The sequence below is a fragment of the Alligator sinensis genome, unplaced genomic scaffold, assembly GCF_000455745.1.
Source record: "Alligator sinensis unplaced genomic scaffold, ASM45574v1 scaffold400_1, whole genome shotgun sequence".
Lineage (NCBI taxonomy): Eukaryota > Metazoa > Chordata > Crocodylia > Alligatoridae > Alligator > Alligator sinensis.
Window position 1 is genome coordinate 3097897 of NW_005841897.1, and position 16954 is coordinate 3114850.

Below are 16954 nucleotides of genomic sequence, written 5' to 3' on the forward strand. Positions count from 1 at the left end.
ATCTCCGCCAGATCAAATCGGGAACCGAAGCTCTGCACAGCCCTACTGAACAGGTCTAGCCTCTTTAGTCTCTCCTCATATGGAAGCCCCTCCATGCTGCTAATCAGGCTTGTTGCCCTTCTCTGGACCTGCTCTAGTTCTTCTATATCCTTTCTGAGGTGTTGGGACCAAAACTGGGTACAGTATTCAAGGTGTAAACACACCATGGATTTATAAAGGAGCATAATGATACTTTCCATCTAGCTCTCATTGAGCTGTCATGTGCATTCGATCACCACATTGCTGCAGGGACTTGATGCTCCAAAAAGGGCTTAGTGTGCTGGATTGGAAAAGGCCTACAGCTTCTTCTGAGAGAATGCTATCCCCAGGTCTTACCATGTGCCCACTGAATCAATAGGACTTCTATCTGTTTCAGTGGTCAGTGAACGTGTCTCACTGGCAGTAGGCAGCCTGACTTAAGGAGCCAGGTCACTGCAACTGACTTGTGTCCTCCAGGAATTAGCAGAGAGGGAGACATCACACATGTGGATTACACCATGTGACAAAAGCTGTAAATTGTCCTACAGGCTAGGGACAGAAGTTTCACATAAACCAGCTTAAGTGATCAGAAAGTGGTTTAAACCTGTAACAGAACAGAAGGTGAGTGCATATAAACCAGTTTCAAAATGGCTGAAACTGGTTTAAGATAAATGTGGCTGACTGTAGTATCAAACTTAACTGATTTGGGTCAAACCAGTTTATGGAACTTCTGGCCGAGACCCCTTCCTGGCTCAAGTTAAATCAGTCCCCCAGCATGCTTTCCAGCCCTGAGCTGGGCTGGGCTCCAGAGAACAGGGCTGGCCTCACCCCTCTGCTCCCTAACCAGAGCAGTGAGGGCTGCCTGACAAGGGGATGTGGGGGAGGGGCAAGCCTGGCTGGGGATGCAGTCCAGTTTTCACGGGAGGGACTGTCCGTCCTCCCCTCAAACCCTGTCTGGGGCCAGGGACGGGGGTTAAACACCCCTTCCCCCACTCAAACTTACTGCTGTCTACAACTGTAGACTACAAATCCCAGTGGTACCTGGAAGCAGGAAGAGGAAGTGATGAGGAACGCTGCAGAGTCCTGCTGCTGTAACTGTGGACTGCAAATCCCAGAGACCTTGGGGGTAGCAGGAAGAGGAAGTGAACACACAACCAGAGAGCCTGCTCTAGCACCCCCCAGGTTCTGGCCTGAGCCACTACAGGCATGTGGCTGCATTTCCAGAATCAAAGGTGTCTGTTCACTTCTGTTTCAATTTAATCTATGCGGCTTAGACTAACCTGCAAAGACTGAATTGATTCAGCTTCGGACTTTTTGACTGTCTGTACTTAGCCACAGAGTGTCTTCCCCTAGCCATCCTGCTTACTACATGGATAAAGACAGATAGCTCCAGGAAATCTTCATCACTGTCTCCAAATGATAGTCCTGGATCACCCTGAGGAACTCAGTTCATTGAAGAGGAAATTTGTGTGTGTCAGGTAAGGCAGATGGCAAAGAACATACAGCAAAGCCTGATTAGAAACCATTGCTCAGACCTTGATCCTTAGAAAAATTACAAATATGATCAGTGAAGGCAGAGACCAAGAATCATTCTCATCAGCTTGAAGTTTTTAATTGTTATTCAGTTCACTCCATCTTTTTTTTCCTAAAGGAATCCCTGTTTCCTGGCTTTCAGCAATTGCTGGGGAAGTCTTGTGCTGTCACCCTGTTTACCTCCACATAGGTCTGCAGAGTATCTTCATTCCCAAACCCCACAAAGGCCAGTTCTCACAGACGTAGGCATTTCTAAGATAGGGCATTTGCTTCCTTGTCAACATGCAGCCAGACAGAAATGAGTTGGCTTTTAATTATTCAAGACTCATCTTCCCTCCCATTAAAAACAAATGGGGAACGGATGGATTTTGAGAATGAATCCCCAGTAGGGTACTTAGGTTTAAAGCAAAACCTGTCCAGTTAAATGTATCCTGTGGAAATGGATTTGATTGCTCTAATCTTCCAACTTCAATTTGTGAAGCAGTGGTAGCTTACACCTAGACAAAGGGCTGTGCAAAGAATATGAAAGCTACAAAATACAAAAAAAAAATGCAGAAAGAATTTCCATTCATGTCTTCAATAGCATCTTCAAAAACAGAGTTTGGACAAGGGGGAGTTGGAAATAACATCAATTTGTTTTTGTTTCCACCTTGATAGCAGCCCTGTATTGTGAAGCTGTTGCCATCCTCTCTCGAAACAGCTCTGTTTTGTCCATAGAACAGCTTGCACTTGTGAAAATGAAAAGAAGATCCCGATTGATTTTAGGACCTATTCAGTGCTTTGTTTGGTGTGGTTTAAGAAGAAAGCTGTTTAAATCATGTAAGAGGGGAGAGGGTTTATATAACTGTATCTGTCTCTGTGAGGCAGCCATCAAAGAAAAACACAGGGTGCACTTGAGGATGCATTATACAAAAGCCAAAAGTAAATGGAATTATAGAATCAGAGAAAATTAGGGTTGGGAAGGGACCTCAGTAGATCATCTAATTCAACCCCCTGCTCAGGACAGGGCCGTCCCCAACTATATCATCCCAGACAAGACTTTGTCTAGCCAGGTCTTAAAAACCTTCCACAGCCTGTCTGGGTAACCTGTTCCAGTGCTTTACAATGCTCCTAGTGTGAGAGTTTTTCCTAATATCTAACCTAAACTTCCCTTGCTGCAACTTGAGACCATTGATCCTTGTTCTTTCATCTGCCACCACTGAAAACAGTCTAGCTGCATCCCACCCTACCTCTAGGTAGTTGAAAGCTGTTATTAAATCCCCCCTCAGTCTTCTCTTCTTCATACTAAATAAGCCCGGTTCCCTCGGCCTCTCCTCTTAAGTCATGTGCCCCAGCCCCTCACCATTTTTGTTGCCCTCTGCTGGACTCTTTCTAACTTCTCCACATCCCTTCTGTAGCGGGGGGGGGGCCAAAGCTGAACACAGTACATCAGATGTGGCATCACCAGTGCTGAAAAGATGGAAAGAATCACTTCCCTTGATCTTCTGGTAACCCTTCTAATAATGCAGCCCACTATGCTGTTAGCCTTCTTGGCAACAAGGGCACACTGCTGGCTCATATTCAGCTTATTGTCCGCTGTAACCCACAGGTCCTTTTCTGCAGAGCTGTTTCTTAATAGACCTGTGTGAAGCAGCTAGTATTCGCTTCAGATTTGGATTCGGCCGATTCGGGGGACAGTGATTCAATTCAGTGATTCGAGTCACTGCCCCGAATCGATTTGGTCGAGTCTGATTTGGAGATTCGGCTCTTTGTGGCAGAGCCTCTCATGCAGTGTGAGGCAGTGGGGATCACCCCCTTGCCCGGCAGCACCTGGTGAGCACCAGGGCTTTTCTCCCCCAGCTCCCCTTCCCCACCCCTAGTATTTACCAGCTCGGAGTTCAGCTGCACCTCCCTGCTGCAGTCACCAGGGACTGCCCAAATCATCAAAGCTCTCTGAATCTTTGCCAAAGATTCAGAGAGCTTTGAATTGATTTGGACCTTTTAACTGGTACCCTGATTCAATTCAGATTTGGAGATTTGGCCACCAAATCGGGCCAAATCTCCTTCGAATCGAATCGCCACCCAAAGCTTCGCACAGCTCTATTGCTTACCCAGTCAGCCCCCAGCCTGTACCAGTGCATAGGATTGTTTCGTCCTAAGTGCGGGACTTTACACTTCTTATTGAACCTCATGAAATTTCTTTTGAGGTTGTCTAGGTGTCTCTGAACCCTAGTCCTACTCTCCAGTGTATCTCCTACTTCCCCCCAGCTTGGTGTCATCTGCAAACTTGCTGAAGGTGCACTCCATCCCACCTTCCAGGTTGTTGATGAAGATATTGAACAAAACCGGCCCCAGGACCAATCTCTGGAACACTGTGCTTGACGCCAGCTGCCAGCTAGACGTCAGGTCATTGATTACTACCATTTGAGCCCAACAAATTAACTCACTTTGGCCTGTATCCTGAACACCAATGACTCGGGCACTGATTGGCTCCCACAGATGTAACACACATTTACCAAAGAGTCCTTGCAATATATTTCAACCCATGAAATGTTACACAGTTGATGCATAGGATAATTGATTATTTGAGGTGTGTAAGCGCGCTCTAGTTCCATGGCATTTGTCTGGTAGCTAGCATATTCTTTTATTAATGCTCAGCTTGGTTCAGGCTTTAATGCAGCTTTAGTTTAAATCCTGGCCTAATTGAAATCAATGGGAGTTTTGCAGGTCTCTGGACAAAGAACACCCATTCCCCAGCAGTCGGACAGAGCCCCACTTCACAGGTATTTTTGTAGAATAAAGCACATCGCAAGAGGCTTTAAATTCCCCCTTGGCTCCTTGAATCATGTTCCTGCTCCCAAGGCCAAGTCACAAATCACTCAGGCAGGGGAGATACATGAGGTGGTTTTCGGCCCAGGCAGTTTTACTTACTTGGCAGGGAAGATGCCCTTCTTCTTGGCCTTCAGTGACTTGGTGTAGTTAGGGTGAAGGCCTGTCCCTTGCACTGTGGGCAGGCTGGCCCCTGTGAAAGTCTGCAAATGCCTCCAAATGGGAGGATCTCAGCTACACAATTTACAGTGATGGGGGATTTCTCTCAGCTTTCCCTCTAGCTTGCTCCTTTGGCCTTTTGGCTAGGGGCAAAAACGAGACTAGGGGGCATCTGAACTGCCTCGGCTTTGGGAGTGTCTGAAGCCCCAGGCTGAAGAATCTGGGAAGTAGGATACATGCCAATGGTAGCACCATACGGATTTGAACAATTAAGCTGTGCTCAGTCGATAGAATTCAGAACTGATTTCGCTGATTTGGCCCGAGACAAAAATTCAAGAAAGAAAAGAAAAATCTCCAGTAAAAAAAGAAAAAAAAGATCGCCGATTCAAAGAAAAATCCAAAGCATCTTGAGGGTAATTCAATAGAGGCAGAATGAAAACACACAGAACCTTTCTGAATCCCACCAGAGAGTGAGATGAGCTTGCTCATTTTAGGCTTCGAGTAATCGATAACTCAATATGTCCACACAGCACATTAACAAACTTCAATAGATAGAAAAGGTCCCATTACCGGCATTTCAAGCTTTCAATAGCTGCTGAAACAGGACCCTCCCACCTTCAGTGCACTGGGCTAGACAGAGCGACACAGGTGCCAGCCAATGCTATTCAGTGATTTTTTTTTTTTTCAGAGTATTTTTTTTTATCATTTAGTGCCTTTGAGTAATTGATGGTTTTGGAGCAGGAAGGGCTGTATAAGAAAGATAACATTTATTACCCCTGTCATATCTTTTATTAGCAAAATTTTATTATGGGCATTTTTCTCTCTTTCTCCTGTCTCATTGTTTTCCCTTATGAGCTCTGATTTTTTCCCCAGTACATGTGTAAAACCCTGGTTAAAACATAATATTAACTCAGAGAAGAACAAACATCTGAGCCCTCATGTACAGAAGTGCCTCCCAGTGTCTGACAACCTTATCACCATTATCCAGCTTCCGGGTCACCTGCTAGAGCATTCCTCTCATTCAAATAGTTGTGCAGGCTGTAAATGAGTTGACACCCACCCTTTGCTACAGGCCAGTGAAAATAAATCAACTGGATCTAATGAGAACTAGATGTTTGGACGGTAATTACTCAGAGGCTTTAATTAAAAGTTAGGACATTGTTGTGGGAGATTTTTCATCTTGTTTTAAAAAATCATTTCTTTTCTTGTTTTTCCTCCTCTTACAATAATTGCTTGGAAAATTCTGCTACACGGAAGAAGTTAGTGCCATCTAATATATACATGCTCCATCTTCTCTTAAACTAATCTTGCGCTGGGTCCAGATTAGCTTTGCCCTCCACCCTCCTCAGACATTTACAGAGTGTAAAGTGGATGGCATAAAATGCTGTCAAATAAGAATAGTTGTTGCTGGTATTTATATTTCAGTAATACCTAGAGGCCCTCAGAAAGCTGGTGCTTTTATTATGCAAGGTGCTGTACAAATATAAGGAATAGTCTGTGCCCTGGAGAGTCTGTAGCATAAATGTCTACACTGCAGGTCAATACAGTACACGTACCTGAACTAACAACGGACTCACTTTCTTGGGTACTGTCAGCACCACAGACATGAAAACAATTAATTCAGTGAAGGCTGTTAAGCTGAATACTCAGGCAATATACTTGCCACCCCTACGCTGCTACTAGTACCAAAAAGAGCTACTTTGAAGATAGCTTGAGTACATCTGCAGTCACTCTGGTCATATCGTAAGAGAATGAGATGGAGAGAAAGGAAGGATTATTACACACACATTGCAGAGGATAATAGGACAGAGAGATTAAGTTGGTCAGGGTCACACTGATAATAACACAGTGAAGTTAAGTAACTTGACCAGGGCCACATTAAAAGTCTGTGGCAGAGCTGGGAATTGACCCTCTAAACTCCTGAGTCCTAATCTAGCATCTTAAAAGTTGCCTCACATTCACTTTGCTCTGACATAAATGATTGTGCAAGGCATGGGATGGTGAACCCTCATGCTGCTTCCTCATGTGCATGTATGCTGTGGAATATATTCTGTTTTGGGTTATGGACTAAACCCACTGGCTCATAGGAGTTTACTCCAGACTTACACCAGAGAGTAGAATTTAGACCACAGAGTTCTCAAGTGCCAGTCCTTCACTCCCAGCATGCTTAGTGCATGCGCAGCTCAAACCACTACCCCCTATGACACCACACTAGAATAAAAAACGACCTTCATAGTAGGAGGGAGGTGGAGAGAAGAAGGAAGTCTGTGCCAGGGAGGAGAGGAATCTACCCCTGAGAACCAACTTGAATAGCAGTCACCAATAACACAGACACTTTGGACATTCGGAAGTGAAGCTGGGAGCTGAGTTGTGAGGAGAAAAAATACCCACTTCTCCACTATCTGGATTTCATTCCCAGGGCTCCCACAGGTTTCCTGTAGGACTGCAGACAAGCTGTTTTTGTTCTTTTTGTACAGAAATTTTCAAAGCACCGCAGGTTTTTAAGGGACCAAACCTGCTCTTTTAAATCTCTTGGCCTGGGCTTTTAAATTTCTCTCCCTTGGTGCCTCAGCTCTCAGTCTGCACAGCAGCAGCCCCACTCCCACCAGGCAGGGCTACTGTGGGGATAAATTCATTAGTGCCTCTGAGGATCTTAGATACTGCAGGAACAAAGCCAAAGAGCTCCAGCAAACGCCCATCACCTGCAAATCAAAAGTCTGGCAGGGGAATCTCTAACAGGTGCCATAGCACAAATATACCAATTAGGACCTGTCTGCAAAGTAGGACATACATAAAGCAAGTGCCGGTCACTGAGGACTTTTAAGTGCAACAGGCTCCAATCAGGCTCTGCTAGGTGCCTCATGAGTGCTGGGTCACTGGCACGGATGATTGTGGTGGTGAGGATAATGATGATGATTGGAAAGATATTGGAGTTTTGGATAAAAATAAGAGTGAAATTGAAATGAAAGACTCTGAAATGGTTAAAAGCCTAGCAGGAGAGAGGCAAACCCATTCAAGGAATTGCAAAGGCTTTGTAAACGAAAGGAAATGTATCCAACTTTGGGATCTATCAGTCACAATACTATCCCTCTAACTGCTTAATATTGGTCTCATTCATTTCCACAAGGTCAAGTAAAGCAGGATGCTGGGATACAACCTCTGTTAATTAGTGCCTGAGGACAGACCCTGAGATACCGCTTATCCAAGCGGCCTCTTTGAAACCCATAATAGCACTTGACATACTGGAATGTCCACCCTGATTCGGTGGGGACTGCTCCACAAGGACGGGGCAACCCCTGCGTAACCTGTCCCAAGAGGACTGACGGCCCTACTCTGACTTCTGGTACACTGGAGTAAATCCAGAGGAGCTTCATTGACTCACTCTAAATTTAAACCACAGCATAAGTCAAAGCAGTACTGAGCTTTGGGAGGTTTTTTGCTCATTAACGAATAAATCTCAGCAGATGAGGATTCTCTGATGTATATTGGCTGTGATCTGAGTAGGACAGACTATCATGTTCAATTATTTTATTGCCAACTTGAGGCTGCTGTAACGGACTAAACTGGCCAATTTCAGTCCTGATGTAGGTGAGTACAGGGTTGTTGCCCTTTTACCACCATAGTCCAGACTTGTGTTTGGCTTTGTAGTATATTTCATAGATAGTTTGGGGGCAAATACATTTCTATTGTATTTATCTCTTAGTAAAAATATAGCTGATTGATGCATTCCCCTGCTATTGATATCTACACTTATCTTCTCTGTGCCCTCTCTTCCTCATCCATGCTTTAAGTCCAGCAGAGACAAACACCCCAGTGGTCCTTTCCTCCTAGTACTCGCACTGTCACAAGGCAAGGGCATCAAACTGAAGCTGCATGATTTTTCTTATTAAAGCAGAGGCTCATCACAAGCAACACTATTTATGACAAATATATTTTTAATGAAAATATTTGCACTCAATCTTTTCTTCCACAATTAAAATAGTTGTAGTTGGGAATATTTTAAGGGAGGAAATCATTTTTTCAGGCAGATCCACAGTGTGGTGGTTCAATCAACATGGTGCTGGTCTAGGGTACAAGATCAACAGTGCAAGAGTGGAATCTTCTACCCACACTCTTAACATGCACGGCCTGATAGCAACCCAGTCATCTTGGAAGGACTTCACGGCAATGTGGGAGAGCCCTCTAAGGCAGCAGAGCTGGGCTTAGCCCAATTTATGACTTATCAACTGCCTTTAGGTGCTGGGTATGAGCTGAGGATTAGGTGGTAACCTGAAGGACACCCACCCCTTAGATAAAAGGCCAACCAGGAATTTGTTTGAGATTAAAACCTGCAAGGGGTGGGAGGGTAGTAGGGTAATGCATAGGAGAAACAGTTGCTATGTAGAACTAAAACTCCTCCTGTAGTGAAGGCATGAAAAATGCTTCTATTCTTGTGAGGGTTATGTGACATGCTGGTAGGTGCCTTAATTCAGCATCTCACAGATCATCTTTAGGGATGATTGCAGAGTTCACTCTCAAGCTGCACTTGGCCATTTTTCTGAGGCCTCCATCAGGAGAGCTAATGGTGATGGTAATTGTTAGGAATGGCTGTTTCTGCCCATCAAGAAATGAGTTCATTCTACCAGTCTAATCTCTGTGTCCTTGCTAGTCTGGCTGTACCTTGCTGGTGGGTGAATGAGTTGCTTCCCTGTAACTTTTAACTACCTGTTGCACAGACAAGTGTAGCACCACTCCAGCTGTCAGCATTAGTCAATGACTGTGGCATACCAAGACAAGCCTGCAGGAGCTATTACAGTGGTTCTGGTGAGGTCTCAAAGTAGGTATGCCTCTGTGCTATAGCTTGAATGGACTGGGCGCTATGCCATGTAAAGGTAAGGAGTGGTCCAGACACACGGGCAAGGGACAGACATTCAAAAAGTCTGAGCCTGAATTGATTTAACCTTTGCAGGTTAGTCTAACCTGGCTAGGCTGAACCATTTGGAAACTGGACAGACGTTCTCTCTGGACTGAGGAAATTCAGGCACATGCCTGCAGTGACTCAGGCTAGAAGCTGGAGGGTGCTAGAACAGCCCTCCCTTTTCTTGCACAGAGTTGAGCTGAGGGGGGCATAGCCAGGCCCCAGCAGGACTCTCTCATTAGGGAGGTCTGCCTGCACCATCCCAGGCTTTTCTCCACTGGCTGCTCAAGGGGTGGGAGAGTTGTCAGCCCCCAGTCCTAGCTAGCACTCTGAAGCAAGGGGGGCATGAGTGACTGGTGCCTCCTGAATCAGGCGGGGCACCTGCAGAAGCTGCTGATGGCGGCAGCCCTGTCAGGGGCACCAGCCCTAACAACAGCATCAGTGTCGACTGTAAGGGGGGGCCCAGTCGGGGGGGGCACATGAACCCCCATGCACCCCTACCAGTTGCCTATGAAGGGGGGTGTGGGCAGTGCATGCATCTGTTGATGATACAGAGCTTTTCAGTCTCCCTCCCTGCTTCGTCATACTGTCTGCAGCAAACTGACAGGAAAGCAAGGTAGCCCAAAGCTGATAAGAGTCTTTATCAACCGATTAACAAAATAATAGCCTCTGTCCTAGTATTTCAATTCTTCTTAAACAGCTTATGAGGGTGACCTACTGATTAGCTCCAAAAGCCCTGTTCTGTCTGCCTGCCTGTCCCAATGAAATTGGAGAGACACGCATAGACAGGTCTCGGCATTAGTTATCACACCACATGCCTAGGGTCCATGGGGCTGGGGTCCATGCTGTGGGAGGTGGAAGGGAGGGGGGATTTCCTGCTTGAGCAGCTAGCAGGAGGTAGGGCAGGGGGAAGCCAGCAGACCCTGCTGTGTTTGCAGTCTCTGCTGGAGCCTTACACAGCATTAGCTAGCATACCACATGCTGGCTATGGTCCTTACTGTGGGAGAGGGGAGGAAGGGATCCCTGCTTAAGCAGCAAATAGTGAGAGGCAAGTGGGAGGGGGGAGGAAAAGCCTTCGAATCAATTCAGAGAGATTCAGAGAGATTTGATGATTTGGCCATAGACACAGCTTTATATGTTTTTTCTATGTACTTCAAGGTACCAGGCCCAGCTTGTGAACGCTGAGATGGTGGGGTGGATGGAGCGTCCCACAGGAGCATGACTGGTGCCTCCTGGGTCTGTGGGGCAACCAGGGTCCCCCTGCGGCCGATCACTGAGCCAGGGAGGCGCAGGGGGGTCCGCCGCCGAGCACACGGGAAGGCCTCCCCGTGCTTCTGTGGGACGTTCCATCCACCCCACCATTGCAGCGTTCATGAGCTGCACCTGGTACCTAAAAGTATGTAGAAAAAACATACGAAGCTGTGTCTATGGCCAAATTGCTGATTCTCTGAATCAGAATCAAATCTTCAGATTCAGCTGAATTGAATCAGGACAATGATCTGAATCAGCAAATTGAATCACTCTCTCTCAAATTGGGCCAAATCTGAATCCAAATCAGAATCAAATACAGCCCGTTTCACACCCCCCCCCCCATCAGCTGTGTCTGCAAGCCTGTGCTGGAGGAGCTCTGGCCAGGGAGCACAGGGGAGGGGCAAGTCCTATTGTGGAGCAGAGAACCCCGCCCAGCCCAGAGAGCATGCTGGGATGCTGGGGGACTCTGGTTTATCTTAAACTAGCAAGGAGTCTGGGACAGACATTGCATAAACCAGTTTCAGTCAAATGAGTTAAGTCTGATACTACATTCAACCAGGTTGATCTCAGACTGGTTTCAGCCATTATCAGACTGGTTTATATGCACTGAACATCTGTTCTGTTGTGGGTTTAAACCAGTTTCTGATCACTTAAACCGGTTTATGTGTAATGTCTGTCCCTAGCCAAGGTAACAAACCCCCTGAAGGAACCAGAGGTGACAATGCAGTGAGCTCGTCCTGTATTGCATTTTCAGGCAATGCCACAGATTATTCAGGACACATCAAGGAGCACTGAGGCTTCTTTTGTGTTCTTTAGCCAGGGGTGGCCAACGTAATAGCATGGGCAGCCTTTATGCATGGCACATGGTGGGCTGGAGAGAGGCAGTTAGCACAGCAGCAGATGGGGAGGGAGCACAGGGCAAGAAGCAAAGTGCAAAACAGCAGATGGGGCAGCAGAAGGGGATGAGAGTGACACTTGTGGGGTGTGCAGGGCTCATCTGTCGCACACCTGCCAATAAGTTTGGCCCCCACTGATTCTTTAGCTGTTCTCCAAGCAAAGCCCAGCACTCTGCTGTATTGAAACAGAGTCTGAAGGTAAACAGGAAAACAGGCTAATGTTTATTGACCTCTTCGTTTTCTTTACTCACACAGTCAAGGGAAAGGTAAATGCTCAAAGAAACCTAGCCAACTAAAACTAAGGCCCTGTGGCAGAGCCCACGTTGCTTTGTTTAGCAAAGAATAAGCAGAGCAACAGGGTGTCGGGAGACACACAGCGTGGTAGCACCAGGGTGCCTCTGTGTGTGTGTGTTTGCTCATGGACTTGTTGGAATTGAATTATGCATTTCTGGCTGGTGCTTGGGGCTGGAAGGTGACCATCTGAAATGCAGCCACCTCTGCAGAGAGCTGTGGCAGGAATTTAACAGCAACACTGCACAGCCATTTTAGGAGTGGAGGTAAAGAAGACTATTGTGCTCAGTAGAAAGAGCAAGGGTGACTCAAATTTGAATTGAGCCGTGCTCCAAGACTGCACAGCCCTTCTGCTGCACAGAGTGCCAGGGGATCTATACCAGCTCCAGCACGCAGAGTTGACAGGAGAGTTCAGGGTATGGCAGGAGCCTGACCCACTCTGGCAAGCTGCCCTTTTTTCCCATTTGTTTTATTTTTGCTCTTGGCTCCTGTCAGGGACTTTAGTACAAATCTTCATAACACCAACAGTGGAGAAAATGAAACGCACACTGCTAAATGTGTAACAGGCTCCCTACACACAAGGTAGCACAATACCCTAAATGCTTGAGAGCTTAATTGAAACAAAATCAGCAGCCTGAGTAGCAGCAGCAACCACAGCAGAGGGATCCTGACTCTTTTCACAGCAACAGAAGAGGGAGTCTGGCTCGGTGTTCAACATCTTAGTAACTAATAAATGAGTGTGCAGTGCCTTAAAAACTACAGGAATCCATGGTAAGAGGTTGGAGAGGTGCCCACTTGGTAGCCATGGGTTAGGGACAGACATTCAAAAAGCCTGAGCCTGAATTGATTCAATCTTTGCAGGTTAGTCTAACCTGGCTAGGCTGAACTGGTTTGAAACTGGGCAGACACTCTCTCTGGACTGAGGAAATTCAGGCACGTGCCTGCAGTGGCTGAGGCTAGAAGCCGGGGGGAGTTAGAGCAGCCCTCCTTTCCCTTCTGCAGGGAGCTGAGCTGAGCGGGACATGGCCAGGCCTAGGCAGGACTCTCTCATAGGGAGGTCCACCTGGACGGTCCCAGACTTTTCCCCACTGGCTGCTTAAGGGGCAGGAGTGTTGCCAGGCCCCAGCCCCAGGCTAGCAGTCTGAGGCAAAGTTATAGGCAGCTTCATGCTTCCCCATTATAGCTTATGGGCAAAACGTTGAAACAGCATTGAAATAGTGAAACAGTTTTGACGAAACAAAATGGAACAGTGGTTTTGAAATGAAAAAACTCGAAACACTGTTCTGTTGAAATTAAATGGAGCTGTTTCACATAACCCTACTGGCTATGGTCCATGCTGTGGCAGAGAGGAGGAAGGGATCCCTGCTTAAACAGCAAGTGGTGAGGGGTGGGGGGAGCATGGCACGGGGAAGCCAGCAGACACTGCTGTGCCTGCAAGTCTCTGCCAGAGGAGCTCTGGCCAGGGAGCAGAGGGGAGGGGCCAGCTCTGCTGTGGAGCACAGAGCTTCGCCCAGCCCAGAGAGCATGCTGGGATGCTGGGGGACTCTGATTTAACTTAAACCAGCAAGGGGTCTGGGACAGACATTGCATAAACCGATTTGACCCAAGTCATTGAAGTCTGCTACTCATTCAACTAGGTTTATCTCAAACCGGTTTCAACCATTTTCCAACTGGTTTATGTGCACTGAACATCTGTTCTGTTACAGGTTTAAACCAGTTTCTGATCATTTAAACTGGCTTATGTGTAATGTCTATCCCTAGCCATGGTGACTGAGGTCCTCTTGTAGTCTCCATCTCACCAGCTGTGCTCTGCCTGAGTGTCTCTGTTGTGACTGGAGAGCCCCAGTAAGAGGGAGAGGACTGGGTGCTGTCTGTAGCCCAGTCGGTCTTTGGGGCCCTCTGTGCTGTAGACTCATGTCTCCCATGAAACTGAGAGGTCCCTGCCCACTCCACCACCACCCAGCTGGAAAGCTGTTGCTGTCTAATGCCCGTTACTACCTCCTGGGGTCAGATTGGACCTAGCGGCTTTCTGTCCCTTGTATTTACATAAGTACCTCAAGGTACTACTGTGACGTTAGGGTAGTGCCCTGTGCAGATAGCACCCTGAAGCCCAGGAAAGCTAAGTGGTGTGCTCAAGGTCCTAGATAAAACCTGTGGCAGCACTAGGAATTGACTCCAAGTTCTAGCCTGGCATGCTCACTATTGACAAGGTGTCCTCTCCCAAGGTGTGTCTGGATGGTTCAGTGCAGTCTAGTGATCCATGAGCCAGCACTCTGTGAGCTAGGGCAGGCATTCCCAAACTATGGTATGCATACTCCTGGGGGTACACAAGACATCTCTGGGGGGTATGCGGGAATAATTTTGTAATGACGGATTTAATTTTCATTCTAATAATAATTGGCATTTAAGGAGTTAAAATATAAAACATATGCTGGTAGGGGTAGGCAGGCAGCTGGTAAATCTGGAAGGGGGTACAGAAGGAGAAAAAGTCTGGCAATCTCTGAGCTAGGACACTAGGAGCAGCCTAGCAGCAGCAGCCCAGCACTCCCGCCAGGACCCTGCTGAGAAGCAGTTTCCCCTGCCCACATGGGGCACTGTGCTGATGCAGAGCTTTAAGTAGGGGGCCTTTGAGCAGGGGACGAATCCTCACTACCAACCTATAAAACTGCCAGGGTGGATTTAGGCAGCTATGTGGGACTCTGCTGCTCTGCCTCCAGTATGTTAGTAGAAGTGGATCAGGGCTGTGAATCTGCAGGGAGGCATCACCCCACTATTTCCCCTGCCTTTGGGCCCAGCCACTTCTTCCCAAGCTGCAGTAGAGCAAAGATGAAAAAACTCAGTATAGAAAGGCCTAATGATTTAATGCTGCATCTGTCAAAGCCAGCACTGAAAGTATGATTATAAATGAACCATAGTTTCTTCGTGCCCCATTGGATGGGAGCGGATGGGATTAGATGTAGACATGAGCTGCGCTCACAATGCTCATGCAATGTGTGCTCTGTCATCTGCGGATGTATTTACCTCAGCTACATTAGCAGAGGCACTCACGGGGAACACCACGTTCTCAGGTCTCTTCTCTCTCTCTTTCTCCCACATTCATGTTTTCAGCTGGCTTTTCTTCCCCCTCTCAGTAAGCAGAGGAAAAAAAGCCATCTTCAATTTCTCCCCACACATTTCTTCCCCTCTATGTTTCTGCAGGAAGAAAATTGGTTTATAGCATTTCTCTTCAGATTGAGTAATGGAACACTAATAGCATGAAACCCTTTGAGGCCATTTTATTTGCTGTCAGAGTCGCACGTTTGGGTGTTGGACTGGTGACCCATGCGCTCTGCATTCAAATAATTACTTGTGCATTAGGATGCTGTGTTTGTGAATTTCCAGTTGGTGGGTTTTGTCACCTCCATCTCTTTCCAGCTCGTCTGAGCTTTGCTTTTGATTCCTTTTGTGTCAAAACCTGCTGAAGTCTGTTCTGGTCTGAAATTCAAAGAGGCCAAGTTCCTGCTGCAGCATGTGACTTCAAAGGGATGCCTCACATTTTGTATATCAAGCTGCAATTATGCATATCTGTATAAAGCACAGACCACGGCAGGGCTGGCTGCTTCTTCGCAGTGCTTTACCTGGACATTTGGTCTGCCTGTGCCTGGGTCCCCATGTCTTCTGATTGCTGTGGCATCAGGGGGCAGGACACTTCAGCTCCTTGGCCTGCCTTCAGCCTTGTGTATGTACAGAAGCCTGTCACAATCCTGCAAGACAGGAGGAAACAGTGGTGGAGCACTGGAGTGGAAATAGAGCTGCAGGCTTTGGAGGCTTAAACATTAGGAAGAGGCTTCACACTGGGATCCTGGAACTGGAATAGATGCTTACTAGCTGCTCTGTACTAACGCACACAGAGCTGCTGTGGTTTCAGGGATCCACTGGGGAATGCTGATGAGCTCTACAAGCAGTTTCCTGTGAATATTTACTCTATTTTTAAATGAGTTTTCCCCAGGCATCTCTGGCCCCTTTGGTTTGCTCTCTGAACATTTTGCACTGGCCTGAACGTCTGCAGAAAGTGACTTTCCAAGTGAGTAGTCAGGACTCCCTGGCTCAGACCAGGCTGAAGTTTGGAGATGCTCCTTGTAGCGCTTATTGTACAGTGCACGTTATATTTATTTCTTTTAGGAGCAAAAGCCTGAAAGAACTATAGGGTCTCACTCTGTCCAGTGACTTGAATAAGAATCCCTTTTTGCATTCATTGCAAGGAGTCCTCACCGCTCTTGATCAAGAGGAACACTAGTTGTATTCATGAGTATTTGCAGAAATTGAATTTTACAACTCAGTGGTGCAGGGGTGGGGAGGTGCATGCCATGGTGTCCTGCTCTGAGGTTCTCCTGGAAACCTAGGGCTGGGCATGGGGGAAGGTCCGCAACGATGGCAGGGGGTTGGAGGCTTGCTCACCCATGATACCCAGCAGCCAGTCAGAGGTGGCCCAGATGTTCAGCTGTGCTCAGCAATCACCAGCAACCCAGGGGGCCTAGTGGGAGGTGTGCAGGAGCACCCCCAACTTGCTGACCTAAGCCAGTGCAGGCAGCCTGCATGCCCCCTCCCTCCCCAAAGGGTGAACATTTGTTCTGTTCGCTCCCGATCTAACCTAGGTGGCTTACAGAAATCCGCGTAGGTTTGATCGAGTCCACCTCAGGTTTTTTGAATGTCTGTACCTATCCTTAGTGATCTAATCATGACTAATCAGCATGGCTCAGTTAGCAAACACACAGAGAATTATCTTGATCAAGCCACAGGTTAAAAAAAAGTGGGGGAAGCATTCATAGGAAACATCACCAACCAACTAATCATCTCATGGGAACCATGACCTTCTTTTGAATATTCTGTGAGCAGAAAGAGGCAAAATCTACCACATAAATTGTCCTTTGTGAATATATTTGCTCAGCTCAAGAGCTAGCTGCATTGGTGACTAATTGGCAATAAGGAGTCACTACAAACATAGAGATAAAAACCATGTCTGCCTGCTGGGCAGTGTAATTCTTCACACATGGTTAATAAATCTATAGTCCAATTACTGCCTCACCTCATTAATAGATACTGGTTTAAGCCCTGACTGGCA

The 16954-nt window shown here is 47.0% G+C and overlaps 1 pseudogene; it reads left to right on the forward strand.

Moving 5' to 3' along the window:
- Positions 1 to 4453: 4453 nt before the first annotated feature.
- Positions 4454 to 4638, forward strand: LOC112549345 (annotated as a pseudogene).
- The last annotated feature ends 12316 nt before the right edge of the window (positions 4639 to 16954 follow it).